Consider the following 16,461-nt stretch of genomic DNA (forward strand, 5'->3'; position numbering starts at 1 on the left):
ACTGAGAAACAACAATTCGTATTACAGTGCAGAGGCAGCCTTTCTAAGGAATTTGTAAAGAAGCTGAACAAAATTCATTCTATACAGACAATTTATAGCACTTGGGACACTTAAGAGCTGGTTATCTGAGCATAAATCTAGTTTTGATAAAGATCTCAAATCCCACGTGGTTTAAGAACTCACTTGTGATGGATGCAAATACATCTATGTAAGGCAGACATGCCGACGAATTACCACAAGGGTTAAAGAGCATGCCAAGGCGGACTCACCGATGGGAATACACGCAATTGTGTGCAACGAAGATAAAACAGTTTTTCAGTGGTAGATATTAGACCAGTGCCGCAATCAATCTTAGTTAATGACACTAGAGGCGCTTTATTAAAAAACATTGAAACCGGCCATCAAAACGCGCGACGAATACCGAACACAAGAATTGACAAAGAATACTTAGTTTGGAGATGAAACTTCAACTTGAAGGAAAAAAGTTAGAAAACAAAAACATCTTTTTTAAGATTGAACAAATCGAACTAAAATTAAAGTAATTTAAGTATGATTTTTAAATGTATCTGCAATATGTATCTGCTGCATCAAATCAATATATATATCTATATATATATATATATATATATATATATATATATATATATATATATATATATATAAACATATATATATATATATATATATATATATATATATATATATATATATATATATATATAGATATATATATATACAAAGATGAAAAAAATTTTTAATTACGAATCGTTTTTAATTCCCTTGAATGAGTGGATTTTAGTGATTCGCATTTTATTTTCTGGCTTTTCATTTCAACATTTTGTTTTCTTATAACCCAACGATGAACTCAGAGCTCGAAAACGTTCGTAGGAAAGTTTTTAATTGACGATAATTTATTAAAATGTATTATATCTATTTGAATACATCAAAGTGAACACACATCAAAAAATCGATTCACCGGTGGGACAACATGTAGTGGAATGCTGTGGGGCTCTAACGGTCTTTAATTATACGCTAATTATACGATAATGATCAGTGCCAGGACAGCAAAAAAATATTACCTTAGGAGCTCTACACAATAGTAGCCGCAAGCCACAACTGAATACGCGGGACGAGTTCAAAAGTAGGGAACTAACAATGAAATATTAAGTGCAGAATGCATGTTGAGCCTAAAACAATTTGAATTTCCACGCGAGCAACGTTTAATTGTGGATGAAAATGAACATCTCCTATTCAGAACTCAAACAAAAAAGACTCATATTAAATGTTTTAGAGTTCTTTTAAAATTCTAACAAATTTTAAGTTTGAAAACTGTAAAAATTTTGCACTGTCGAGAGCTGACACAATATTTATTTATTGCTCTCAAAGAAATGTCACAGTTTAACAAAGTTGAGCATTTGGACTTGATTCTCTTCTGATTGTACTTAATTGTCAAACACAATGGAATGTTTGGATAGGTAGCAATTCTAGCACCATCAAACAAAATGCAAGCTTTAATTAGTATAACTACCATAAAAATGGTTTAAGTTAAATTATGAAACAAAACAATAGAATTAGAGAGTTTGTTTTCATTATAACCCTCAGCTCAGTGGCCAGATAACCTGTAGCCCCCGATTATTGTAATTATATCATAATTGGAGCTATAAATTGAAAAACCGCATAAAAGTTACCCGGAAGATTTTTCCCTTCAATAAAGAAATTTGGTTTTCATCGGAGTCTATAATTGTAATTCATGATCTTGTCTTTTAACTCTTAGAAGTGTTTTCTGACTTTTTACCATTTGGGTTGTGGTTTCAGTTCTTAAAACTAAAAATTTCCAATAAACAAGACTTGACAGCTTTTGAATACAGTTTTAATGTCAGCTCGTGGCTTTGATAGGCTTCGCAGGTTTTCGGCAATGGCTTCCGTTGTGCTATATGTTTTGCTCCAAAGAGTCATGAGTGTTTGTGATAAATTTGACAGGTCAATTATACGCCAATCAAACGCACGTGAGGAGCCACAACTTTCGTGTACATGCTGAACTACAAGCGAGTTTTTTTTGACGTAATGGCAACTTCGTGATTCTAAGACTGCATGCATGCCCGATATAAGAATCGCATCCACTACACATTTTTTTCGCTTTTTGTCTTCTTTTTTAACCTCAAGAGGAATTCAGAGCTCAAAACCGTTCAAAAAAAAGTTTTTAATTGACGATCTTTTTTAACTCCTAATATATCCATTTGGGTACAACAAAATGAGCAAACCATTTCAAAACATCAAACTGAACAAACATCAAAAAACAGATTCATCGGTGGGACAACATAAAGTGGAAAGCTGTTGGGCTCTAACGGTCTTTAATTATACGCTAATTATACGATAATGATCAGTGCCAGGACAGCAAAAAAAATATGATCTTAGGAGCTCTACACATTAGTAGCCGCAAGCCACAACTGAATACGCGGGACGATTACAAAAGTAGGGATTTAACACTGATAAATTAGGTGCAGAATGCATGTTCTGCCTGAAAACTTTTGAATTGCCATTCGAGCAACGTTAGATTGTGATCCAAAACGAAAATCTCCCAATCAGAACTCATACCTGTAAAACCTTTCTTCTTTAGCTTTACTCTAAATGTAAAAGTTAATTGCTGCGTATTTTTTTTAATAAAATTGTGAGTATCTTCTGGTTTAGCTTAATTCTTGATTTGCTTTCCGGTGTTCTTTTTGAGATCGTTTTTTGAGTCACAAAAACTTTTTCCGTTTTCTGAGTTTTCATTGTCTGAATTTTTCCGCCATGTTTATGTTGATTTTCAGGGCTTCGTGAAAATTATGCCAATTGCTTCTAGACAAAAAAAAACTTATGCAAAGTACCCTCTACAATGTTTTTCGATGTTGGAGTGGTGCGCAGGTACCGATGGTTTCAACTTGTTACCGCTTGTGTTTGCTTTTAGTACTGTTTTCAGGCAACGGTTTTTTTTCTCAGTGCAGACGCGATATTCAGTAAGGTGCAAACTGGTCGATTTTTACTGTGCAAGTATTATCTTTTTATATTATATTTCAAATAGTTTGCGCTTCCTAGTTTGGTTATCAGATGGTGTCATTTGTATTTTTTTAATGTAATTTCTAAGTGAAAAATTTTCCAAACAACACACCTCATGTTTTTAATTGGTATTTTTCTAAATAGTGGCAGTGTTTTTTATTGCAAAACTATTGCAGTCACCATAAGGAAATTTGAACTGAGGTCTTAACTGTTTCTGCTTTGAAGCTTGCATCAGGTCTTTTTCTGCTCAAAATTGAATTTTAAAAGACATCTTATCAATAGAGATGAAGAAAAGCGTAATATAATCAATTTACATTAGAAACAACGGATGACAAAAACATTTTGGCTTTTCTGGAAATTTCACTTAACGTACAACCACAGGGTACATCTTTTGCACATGGTATCAAAAACCATCAGATAGTGGGACAATTCTGAGATATCGTAGCTGTGCACCCCTTCAACATAAGGAAAGCCTAATACAGGGAACAAAACATCGCCTGTTCCGATTCAATAGCAATTGGGAAGCGTTCCATGAAGCATTGACCAAAAATGAAAAAAACACAACAGAAAAAAAACTGAGAGACAACAATTCGTATTACAGTGCAGAGGCAGCGTTTCTAAGGAATTTGTAAAGAAGCTGAACAAAATTCATTCTATACAGACAATTTATAGCACTTGGAAACTTAAGAGCTGGTTACCTGAGCATAAATCTAGTTTTGATAAAGATCTAAAATCCCACGTGGTTTAAGAACTCACTTGTGATGGATGCAAATACATCTATGTAAGGCAGACATGCCGACGAATTACCACAAGGGTTAAAGAGCATGCCAAGGCGGACTCACCGATGGAAATATACGCGATTGTGTGCAACGAAGATAAAACAGTTTTTCAGTGGTAGATATTAGACCAGTGCCGCAATCAATCTTAGTTAATGACACTAGAGGCGCTTTATTAAAGAACATTGAAACCGGCCATCAAAACGCGCGGCGAATACCGAACGTAAGAATTGACAAAAAAAACTTAGTTTGGAGATGAAATTTCAACTTGAAGGAAACAGTTAGAAAACAAAAACATCTTTTTTAAGATTGAACAAATCGAACTAAAATTAAGGTAATTCAAGTATGTGTATCTGCAATATGTATCTGCAATATGTATCTGCAATATGTATCTGCTGCATCAAATCAATATATATATATATATATATATATATATATATATATATATATATATATATATATATATATGTATATATATATATACAAAGATGAAAAAATTTTTTAATTACGAATCGTTTTTAATTCCCTTGAATGAGTGGAGAGTGGATTTTAGTGATTCGCATTTTATTTTCTGGCTTTTCATTTCAGCATTTTGTATTCTTATAACCTGACGATGAACTCAGAGCTCGAAAACGTTCGTAGGAAAGTTTTTAATTGACGATAATTTTTTAAATCGTAGTATATCTATTTGAATACATCAAAGTGAACACACATCAAAAAATCGATTCACCGGTGGGACAACATGTAGTGGAATGCTGTGGGGCTCTAACGGTCTTTAATTATACGCTAATTATACGATAATGATCAGTGCCAGGACAGCAAAAAAAATATGACCTTAGGAGTTCTACACATTAGTAGCCGCAAGCCAAAACTGAATACGCGGGACGAGTTCAAAAGTAGGGAACTAACAATGAAATATTAAGTGCAGAATGCATGTTGAGCCTAAAAAAATTTGAATTTCCACGCGAGCAACGTTTAATTGTGGATGAAAATGAATATCTCCTATTCAGAACTCAAACAGAAAAAGACTCATATTAAATCTTTTAGAGTTCTTTTAAAATTCTAACAAATTTTAAGTTTGAAAACTGTAAAAATTTTGCACTGTCGAGAGCTGACACAATATTTATTTATTGCTCTCAAAGAAATGTCACAGTTTAACAAAGTTGCGCATTTGGACTTGATTCTTTTCTGATTGTACTTAATTGTCAAACACAATGGAATGTTTGGATAGGTAGCAATTCTAGCACCATCAAACAAAATGCAAGCTTTAATTAGTATAACTACCATAAAAATGGTTTAAGTTAAATTATGAAACAAAACAATAGAATTAGAGAGTTCGTTTTCATTATAACCCTCAGCTCAGTGGCCAGATAACCTGTAGCCCCCCTATTATTGTATTTATATCATAATTGGAGCTATAAATTGAAAAAACGCATAAAAGTTACCTGGAAGATTTTTCCCTTCAATAAAGAAATTTGGTTTTCATCGGAGTCTATAATTGTAATTCATGATCTTGTCTTTTAACTCTTAGAAGTGTTTTTTGACTTTTTACCATTTGGGTTGTGGTTTCAGTTCTTAAAACTAAAAATTTCCAATAAACAAGACTTGACAGCTTTTGAATACAGTTTTAATGTCAGCTCGTGGCTTTGATAGGCTTCGCAGGTTTTTGGCAATGGCTTCCGTTGTGCTATATGTTTTGCTCCAAGAGTCATGAGTGTTTGTGATGAATTTGACAGGTCAATTATACGCCAATCAAACGCACGTGAGGAGCCACAACTTTCATGTACATGCTGAACTACAAGCGAGTTTTTTTTTGACGTACTGGCAACTTCGTGATTCTAAGACTGCATGCATGCCGATATAAGTGTAATCGCATCCACTACACATTTTTTTTGCTTTTGTCTTCTTTTTTAACCTCAAGAGGAATTCAGAGCTCAAAACCGTTCGAAAAAAAGTTTTTAATTGACTATCTTTTTTAACTCCTAATATATCCATTTGAGTACAACAAAATGAGCAAACCATTTCAAAACATCAAACTAAACAAACATCAAAAAACAGATTCATCGGTGGGACAACATGTAGTGGAAAGCTGTTGGACTCTAACAGCCTTTTATTAAAAGAAAATTGATCCCAGCCAGGATAGCGAAAAACATGACCATAGAAGCTCTACAAATTACTAGACGCAAGCCACAATTAAATACGCGGGACGAGTACAAAAATAGGGATTTAATACTAACATTTTAATTGCAGAATGCATGTTTTGCCTAAAAACTTTTGAATTCCCATGCAAGCAACGTTATATTGTGATTCAAAACGAAAATCTCCCATTCAGATCTCATACCTGTAAAACCCGTAAAACTTTTAGAACAATTCAAATATGTAAATAGATAATCAAGACACGTTGCTTTATATATCCATATCTGTAACTATTTACCTAAAAAGTTTTAAACTCCTGACGATGCAAATTATTGCGAAAACGTTTGAGTAATTTAACATTTTTATATCGATTTTAACACTTTTTAGCTATTATCCATACAAATGAAAGAACACAAGATTTCTTTTAAAGACCGCACATCTGCTTTTCTGCAAAAAATTTTCATCTTACACAAACGAATTGGAATTCCGTTTTAAGAGATGTTGAGAGGAGCAAAAAAGGGATCTATTCTGTTTTGCCCCCCAAGCTTAGTGAACATGAATCTTTTATGTTCTACCCCCAAGAGCACGTGCTGTTCTCTTACACAGTTATGTGCTGTATAACAATGTATAATTTGTAACTGGGGGGTCATAGAAACATGAGGGGGGACAGAACAGATCCCAAAAAAATTTATGTAAGATCGGTTAGCAACATTTTCTTGGAAAGATTGGAGAGCCCACAATCTTCAAATGTTTTGCTTCAAGAGTCATTTGTTTTTGTGGCAAATTTCACAGGTCAATTATACGCCAATCAAACGCACGTGAGGAGCCACAACTTTCGTGTGAATGCTGATCTGGAAGCGAGTTTTTTTGATGTTCTGGCAACTTCGTGATTCTAAGACTGCAGGCATGCCAGATATAGGTGGAATCGCTTCCACAACACGTTTTTTCGCAATTTGTCTTCTTCATAACCTGAAGTTGAATTGAGAGCTCGAAAACGTTCATAAGAAAGTTTTTAATTGACGATAATTTATTAAATTGTAATATATCTATTTGAATACATCAAAGTGAACACATATCAAAAAATCGTTCACCGGTGGGACAACATGTAGTGGAATGCTGTGGGGCTCTAACGGTCTTTAATTATAAAATAATTGATCAGTACCAGGACAGCAAAAAAATTATGACCATAGAAGCTCTACGCATTATTAGCCGCAAGCCACAACTGAGTACGCGGGACGAGTTCAAATGTAGGGCACTAACAATGAAATATTAAGTGCAGAATGCATGTTGAGCCTAAAAAAATTTGAATTTCCACGCGAGTAACGTTTAGTTGTGGATGAAAATGAATATCTCCTATTCAAAACTCAAACAGAAAAAGACTCATATTAAATCTTTTAGATTTTTTTTAAAATTCTAACAAATTTTAAGTTTGAAAACTGTAAAAATTTTGCACTGTCGAGAGCTGACACAATATTTATTTATTGCTCTCAAAGAAATGTCACAGTTTAACAAAGTTGAGCATTTGGACTTGATTCTCTTCTGATTGTACTTAATTGTCAAACACAATGGAATGTTTGGATAGGTAGCAATTCTAGCACCATCAAACAAAATGCAAGCTTTAATTAGTATAACTACCATAAAAATGGTTTAAGTTAAATTATGAAACAAAACAATGGAATTAGAGAGTTCGTTTTCATTATAACCCTCAGCTCAGTGGCCAGATAACCTGTAGCCCCCCTATTATTGTATTTATATCATAATTGGAGCTATAAATTGAAAAACCGCATAAAAGTTACCTGGAAGATTTTTCCCTTCAATAAAGAAATTTGGTTTTCATCGGAGTCTATAATTGTAATTCATGATCTTGTCTTTTAACTCTTAGAAGTGTTTTCTGACTTTTTACCATTTGGGTTGTGGTTTCAGTTCTTAAAACTAAAAATTTCCAATAAACAAGACTTGACAGCTTTTGAATACTGTTTTAATGTCAGCTCGTGGCTTTGATAGGCTCCGCAGGTTTTCGGCAATGGCTTCCGTTGTGCTATATGTTTTGCTCCAAGAGTCATGAGTGTTTGTGATGAATTTGACAGGTCAATTATACGCCAATCAAACGCACGTGAGGAGCCACAACTTTCGTGTACATGCTGAACTACAAGCGAGTTTTTTTTTGACGTACTGTCAACTTCGTGATTCTAAGACTGCATGCATGCCAACAAAAGTGTAATCGCATCCACTACACATTTTTTTCGCTTTTTGTCTTCTTTTTTAACCTCAAGAGGAATTCAGAGCTCAAAACCGTTCGAAAAAAAAGTTTTTAATTGACGATCTTTTTTAACTCCTAATATATCCATTTGAGTACAACAAAATGAGCAAACCATTTCAAAACATCAAACTAAACAAACATCAAAAAACAGATTCATCGGTGGGACAACATGTAGTGGAAAGCTGTTGGACTCTAACAGCCTTTTATTAAAAGAAAATTGATCCCAGCCAGGATAGCGAAAAACATGACCATAGAAGCTCTACAAATTACTAGACGCAAGCCACAATTAAATACGCGGGACGAGTACAAAAATAGGGATTTAATACTAACATTTTAATTGCAGAATGCATGTTTTGCCTAAAAACTTTTGAATTCCCATGCAAACAACGTTATATTGTGATTCAAAACGAAAATCTCCCATTCAGAACTCATACCTGTAAAACCCGTAAAACTTTTAGAACAATTCAAATATGTAAATAGATAATCAAGAAACGTTGCTTTATATATCCATATCTGTAACTATTTACCGAAAAACTTTTAAACTCCTGACGATGCAAATTATTGCGAAATGTTTGAGTAATTTAACATTTTTATATCGATTTAAACAATTTTTAGCTATTATCCATACAAATGAAAGAACACAAGATTTCTTTTAAAGACCGCACATCTGCTTTTCTGCAAAAAATTTTCATCTTACACAAACGAATTGGAATTCCGTTTTAAGAGATGTTGAGAGGAGCAAAAAAGGGATCTATTCTGTTTTGCCCCCCAAGCTTAGTGAACATGAATCTTTTATGTTCTACCTCCAAGAGCACGTGCTGTTCTCTTACCCAGTTATGTGCTGTATAACAATGTATAATTTGTAACTGGGGGGTCATAGAAACACGAGGGGGGACAGAACAGATCCCAAAAAAATTTATGCAAGATCGGTTAGCAACATTTTCTTGGAAAGATTGGAGAGCCCACAATCTTCAAATGTTTTGCTTCAAGAGTCATTTGTTTTTGTGGCAAATTTCACAGGTCAATTACACGCCAATCAAACGCACGTGAGGAGCCACAACTTTCGTGTGAATGCTGATCTGGAAGCGAGTTTTTTTGATGTTCTGGCAACTTCGTGATTCTAAGACTGCAGGCATGCCAGATATAGGTGGAATCGCTTCCACAACACGTTTTTTCGCAATTTGTCTTCTTCATAACCTGAAGTTGAATTGAGAGCTCGAAAACGTTCATAAGAAAGTTTTTAATTGACGATAATTTATTAAATTGTAATATATCTTTTTGAATACATCAAAGTGAACACACATCAAAAAATCATTCACCGGTGGGACAACATGTAGTGGAATGCTGTGGGGCTCTAACGGCCTTTAATTATAAAATAATTGATCAGTACCAGGACAGCAAAAAAATTATGACCATAGAAGCTCTACGCATTATTAGCCGCAAGCCACAACTGAATACGCGGGACGAGATCAAATGTAGGGCACTAACAATGAAATATTAAGTGCAGAATACATGTTATGCCTAAAAAAAATTTGAATTGCCACGCGAGCAACGTTTAATTGTGGATGAAAATGAATACCTCCTATTCAGAACTCAAACAGAAAAAGACTCATAATAAATGTTTTAGAGTTCTTTTAAAATTCCAACAAATTTTAAGTTTGAAAACTGTAAAAAAATTGCACTGTCGAGAGCTGACACAAAATTAATTTATTGTTCTCAAAGAAATGTCACAGTTTAACAAAGTTGAGCATTTGGACTTGATTATATTCTGATTGTACTTAATTGTCAAACACAATGGAATGTTTGGATAGGTAGCAAATCTAGCACCATCAAACAAAATGCAAGTTTTAATTAGTATAGCTACCATAAAATGGTTTAAGTTAAATTATGAAACAAAACAATAGAATTAGAGAGTTCGTTTTCATTATAACCCTCAGCTCAGTGGCCAGATAACCTGTAGCCCCCCTATTATTGTAATTATATCATAATTGGAGCTATAAATTAAAAACCGCATAAAAGTTACCTGGAAGATTTTTCCCTTCAATAAAGAAATTTGGTTTTCATCGGAGTCTATAATTGTAATTCATGATCTTGTCTTTTAACTCTTAGAAGTGTTTTCTGACTTTTTACCATTTGGGTTGTGGTTTCAGTTCTTAAAACTAAAAATTTCCAATAAAAAAGACTTGACAGCTTTTGAATACTGTTTTAATGTCAGCTCGTGGCTTTGATAGGCTTCGCAGGTTTTCGGCAATGGCTTCCGTTGTGCTATATGTTTTGCTCCGAGAGTCATGAGTGTTTGTGATAAATTTGACAGGTCAATTATACGCCAATCAAACGCACGTGAGGAGCCACAACTTTCGTGTAGTACAAGCGAGTTTTTTTTTTGACGTACTGGCAACTTCGTGATTCTAAGGCTGCATGCATGCCCGATATAAGTGTAATCGTATCCACTACACTTTTTTTTCGCTTTTTGTCTTCTTTTTTAACCTCGAGAGGAATTCAGAGCTCAAAACCGTTCGAAAAAAAGTTTTTAATTGACGATCTTTTTTAACTCCTAATATATCCATTTGAGTACAACAAAATGAGCAAACCATTTCAAAACATCAAACTGAACAAACATCAAAAAACAGATTCTTCGGTGGGACATCATGTAGTGGAAAACTGTGGGGCTCTAACAACCTTTAATTAAAAGAAAAATGATCCCAGCCAGGATAGCCAAAAACATGACCATAGAAGATCTACAAATTAGTAGACTTAAGCCACAACTGAATACGCGGGACGAGTTCAAATGTAGGGCACTAACAATGAAATATTAAGTGCAGAATACATGTTATGCCTAAAAAAAATTTGAATTGCCACGCGAGCAACGTTTAATTGTGGATGAAAATGAATACCTCCTATTCAGAACTCAAACAGAAAAAGACTCATAATAAATGTTTTAGAGTTCTTTTAAAATTCCAACAAATTTTAAGTTTGAAAACTGTAAAAAAATTGCACTGTCGAGAGCTGACACAAAATTAATTTATTGTTCTCAAAGAAATGTCACAGTTTAACAAAGTTGAGCATTTGGACTTGATTATATTCTGATTGTACTTAATTGTCAAACACAATGGAATGTTTGGATAGGTAGCAAATCTAGCACCATCAAACAAAATGCAAGTTTTAATTAGTATAGCTACCATAAAATGGTTTAAGTTAAATTATGAAACAAAACAATAGAATTAGAGAGTTCGTTTTCATTATAACCCTCAGCTCAGTGGCCAGATAACCTGTAGCCCCCCTATTATTGTAATTATATCATAATTGGAGCTATAAATTAAAAACCGCATAAAAGTTACCTGGAAGATTTTTCCCTTCAATAAAGAAATTTGGTTTTCATCGGAGTCTATAATTGTAATTCATGATCTTGTCTTTTAACTCTTAGAAGTGTTTTCTGACTTTTTACCATTTGGGTTGTGGTTTCAGTTCTTAAAACTAAAAATTTCCAATAAAAAAGACTTGACAGCTTTTGAATACTGTTTTAATGTCAGCTCGTGGCTTTGATAGGCTTCGCAGGTTTTCGGCAATGGCTTCCGTTGTGCTATATGTTTTCCTCCGAGAGTCATGAGTGTTTGTGATAAATTTGACAGGTCAATTATACGCCAATCAAACGCACGTGAGGAGCCACAACTTTCGTGTAGTACAAGCGAGTTTTTTTTTTGACGTACTGGCAACTTCGTGATTCTAAGGCTGCATGCATGCCCGATATAAGTGTAATCGTATCCACTGCACTTTTTTTTCGCTTTTTGTCTTCTTTTTTTAAACTCAAGAGGAATTCAGAGCTCAAAACCGTTCGAAAAAAAAGTTTTTAATTGACTATCTTTTTTAACTCCTAATATATCCATTTGAGTACAACAAAATGAGCAAACCATTTCAAAACATCAAACTGAACAAACATCAAAAAACAGATTCTTCGGTGGGACATCATGTAGTGGAAAACTGTGGGGCTCTAACAACCTTTAATTAAAAGAAAAATGATCCCAGCCAGGATAGCCAAAAACATGACCATAGAAGATCTACAAATTAGTAGACTTAAGCCACAACTGAATACGCGGGACGAGTACAAAAGTATTGATTTAACACTGAAATATTAGGTGCAGAATGCATGTTCTGCCAAAAAAATTTTGAATTGCCATGCGAGCAACGTTATATTGTGATTCAAAACGAAAATCTCCCATTCAGAACTCGTACCTGTAAAACCTGTAAAATTTTTAGAACAATTCAAAAATGTAAATAGATAATCAAGACACGTTGCTGTATATATCCATATCGGTAAATATTTACCTAAAAAATTGTAAACTTCTGACGATGCAAGTTATTTCAAAAACGTTCGAGTAATTTAACATATTATATCGACTTTTAACACTTGTTAGCTATTTTCCATACAAATGAAAGAACAGAGGATTTCTTTAGAGACCGCACGTCTGCCTTTCCGCAAATTTTTCTCATATTGCAGCAACAAATTGGAACTCCGTTTCTAGAGTTGTTGAGTGTAGCAAAAAAGGGATGTTTTTGGTTTTGCCCCCAAGCTTAGTGAACATGCATCATATATATTCTACCCCCAAGAGCACGTGCTTTTTCCTTACAAAGTTATGTGCTGTATAACATCGTATAATTTGTAATTGGGGGGTCTTAGAAACACTGGGAGGGACAGAAGAGATTACAAAAAAGTTTATGTAAGATCGGTTAGCAACATTTTCTTGGAAAGATTGGAGAGCCCCCAATCTTCAAATGTTTTGCTCCGAGAGTCATTTGTTTTTGTGGCAAATTTCACAGGTCAATTATACGCCAATCAAACGCACGTGAGGAGCCACAACTTTCGTGTACATGCTGAACTGGAAGCGAGTTTTTTTGATGTTCTGGCAACTTCGTGATTCTAAGACTGCATGCATGACAGATATAGGTGGAATCGCATCCACAACACGTTTTTTCGCAATTTGTCTTCTTCATAACCTGAAGTTGAATTGAGAGCTGGGAAACGTTCATAAGAAAGTTTTTAATTGAGGATAATTTATTAAATCGTAATATATCTATTTGAATACATCAAAGTGAACACACATCTAAAAATCGATTCACCGGTGGGACAACATGTAGTGGAATGCTGTGGGGCTCTAACGGTCTCTAATTATAAGATAATTGATCAGTGCCAGGACAGCAAAAAAAATTATGACCATAGAAGCTCTACACATTAGTAGCCGCAAGCCACAACTGATTACGCGCGACGAGTTCAAAAGTAGGGAACTAACAATGAAATATTAAGTGCAGAATACAAGTTGTGCCTAAAAAAATTTGAATTGCCACGCGAGCAACGTTTAATTGTGGATGAAAATGAATATCTCTTATTCAGAACTCAAACAGAAAAAGACTCATATTAAATGTTTTAGAGTTCTTTCAAAATTCTAACAAATTTTAAGTTTGAAAACTGTAAGAATTTTGCACTGTCGAGAGCTGACACAATATTTATTTATTGCTCTCAAAGAAATGTCACAGTTTAACAAAGTTGAGCATTTGGACTTGATTCTCTTCTGATTGTACTTAATTGTCAAACACAATGGAATGTTTGGATAGGTAGCAATTCTAGCACCATCAAACAAAATGCAAGCTTTAATTAGTATAACTACCATAAAAATGGTTTAAGTTAAATTATGAAACAATACAATAAAATTAGAGAATTCGTTTTCATTATAACCCTCAGCTCAGTGGCCAGATAACCTGTAGCCCCGCTATCATAGTAATTGTATCATAATTGGAGCTATAAACGGAAAAACCGCATAAAAGTTACCTGGAAGATTTTTTACCTTCAAGAAAGAATTTCAGAAATTTGGTTTTCATCGGAGTCTATAATTGTAATTCATGATCTTGTCTTTCAACTCTTAGAAGTGTTTTCTGACTTTTTACCATTTGGGTTGTGGTTTTAATTCTTAAAACTGTAAATATCCAATAAACAAGACATGACAGCTTTTGAATACTCTTTTAGTGTAAGCTCGTGGCTTTGATAGGCTTCGCAGGTTTTCGGCAATGGCTTACGTTGTGCTATATGTTTTGCTCCAAGAGTCATGAGTGTTTGTGATAAATTTGACAGGTCAATTATACGCCAATCAAACGCACGTGGGGAGCCAAAACTTTGGTGTGCATGCTGAACTACAAGCAAGCTTTTTTTGATGTTCTGACAATTTCGTGATTCTAAGACTGCATGCTTGCCTGATATAGGTGGAATCGCATCCACTACATGTTTATTCGCATTGTGTCTTCTTCATAACCTGAAGATTTTTTCGGATCTTGTTCTGAAAAAAGTTTTCAATTGACGATCTTTTTTATCTCCTAATATATCCATTTGAGTACAACAAAGTGAGCAAACCATTTGAAAACATCAAACTGAACAAACATCAAAAAACCGATTCTTCGGTGGGACAACATGTAGTGGAAAACTGTGGGGCTCTAACAACCTTCAATTAAAAGAAAAATGATCAAAGCCAGGATGGCCAAAAACATGACCATAGAAGATCTACAAATTAGTAGACGCAAGCCACAACTGAATACGCGGGACGAGTACAAAAGTATTGATTTAACACTGAAATATTAGGTGCAGAATTCATGTTCTGCCTAAAAATGTTTGAATTACCATGCGAGCAACGTTATATTGTGATTCAAAACGAAAATCTCCCATTCAGAATTCAAAGCTCTAAAACCTGTAAAATTTTTAGAACAATTCAAAAATGTAAATATATAATCAAGACACGTTGCTGTATATATCCATATCTGTAAATATTTACCTAAAAAATTTTAAACTCCTGACGATGCAATTTATTGGGAAAACGTTTCAGTAATTTAACATTTCTATATCGATTTTTAACCCTGTTTAGCTATTTTCAATACAAATGAAAGAACAAAGGATTTTTTTTAAAGAGCGCACATCTGCCTTTCTGCTAAACTTTTTCATCTTACAGCGGTAATTTGGAACTCCGTTTTAGAAATTGTTGAGTGTAGCAAAAAAGGATCTATTGTGTTTTGCCCCCCCCCCAAGCTTAGTGAACATGAATCTTTTATGTTCTACCACCAAGATCACGTGCTTTTCTGTTACACAGTTATGTGCTGTATAACAACGTATAATTTGTAAATGGGGGTCATAGAAACACGAGGGGATAGAAAAGATCCCAAACAAGTTTATGTAAGATCGGTTAGCAACATTTTCATGGGAAGACCGGAGAGACCCCAATTTTCAAATGTTTTGCTCCAAGAGTCATGAATTTTTGTGGCAAATTTCACAGGTCAATTATACGCCAATCAAACGCACGTGAGGAGCCACAACTATCGTGTACATGCTGAACTGCAAGCGATCTTTTTTGATGTTCTGGCAACTTCGTGATTCTAAGACTGCATGCATGCCCGATGTAGGTCGAATCGCATCCACAACACGTTTTTTCGCATTTTGTCTTCTTCATAACCTGAAGATGAATTCAGAGCTCGAAAACGTTTGTTAGAAGGTTTTTAATTGACGATAATTTTTTAAATTGTAAAATATCTATTTGAATACATCAAAGTGAACACACATCAAAAAATTGATTTACCGGTGGGACAACATGTAGTGGAATGTGTGAGGCTCTAGCGGTCTTTAATTATAATATAATTGATCAGCGCCAGGACAGCAAAAAAACTTATGACCATAGAAGCTGTACACATTAGTAGCCCCAAGCCACAACTGAATACGCGGGACGAGTACAAAAGTAGGGATTTAACACTGAAATATTAGGTGCAGAATGCATGTTCTGCCTAAAAACTTTTGAATTGCCATGCGAGCAACGTTATATTGTGATTCAAAACGAAAATCTCTTATTCAGAACTCATCTCTGTAAAACCTGTAAAACTTTTAAAACAATTCAAAAATGTAAATAGATAATCAAGACAGGTTGCTGTAAATATCCATATCTGTATATACTTACCTAAAAAATATTAAACTTCTGACGATGCAAGTTATTTCAAAAAAGTTCGAGTAATTTAACATTTTATATCGACTTTTAAAACTTGTAAGCTATTTTCCATACAAATGAAAGAACAAAGGATTTTTTAAAGACCGCACGTCTGCCTTTCTGCAAATCTTTTTCATCTTGCAGCAACGAATTGGAACTCCATTTCTAGAGTTGTTGATTGTAGCAAAAAAGGGATGTATTCTGTTATGCCCCCCAAGCTTAGTGAACATGAATCATATATGTTCTA

At 34.3% G+C, this 16,461-nt stretch overlaps 1 protein-coding gene across 1 annotated transcript in view; it reads left to right on the forward strand.

Moving 5' to 3' along the window:
• Positions 1-16,461, forward strand: part of LOC142343262 (uncharacterized) — a 225,840-nt gene that overhangs the window by 194,299 nt on the left and 15,080 nt on the right. The window lies entirely within an intron of this gene.

The sequence above is a fragment of the Convolutriloba macropyga genome, chromosome 7 (assembly GCF_964194025.1).
Source record: "Convolutriloba macropyga chromosome 7, txConMacr16.3, whole genome shotgun sequence".
Classification (NCBI taxonomy): Eukaryota; Metazoa; Xenacoelomorpha; order Acoela; family Convolutidae; genus Convolutriloba; species Convolutriloba macropyga.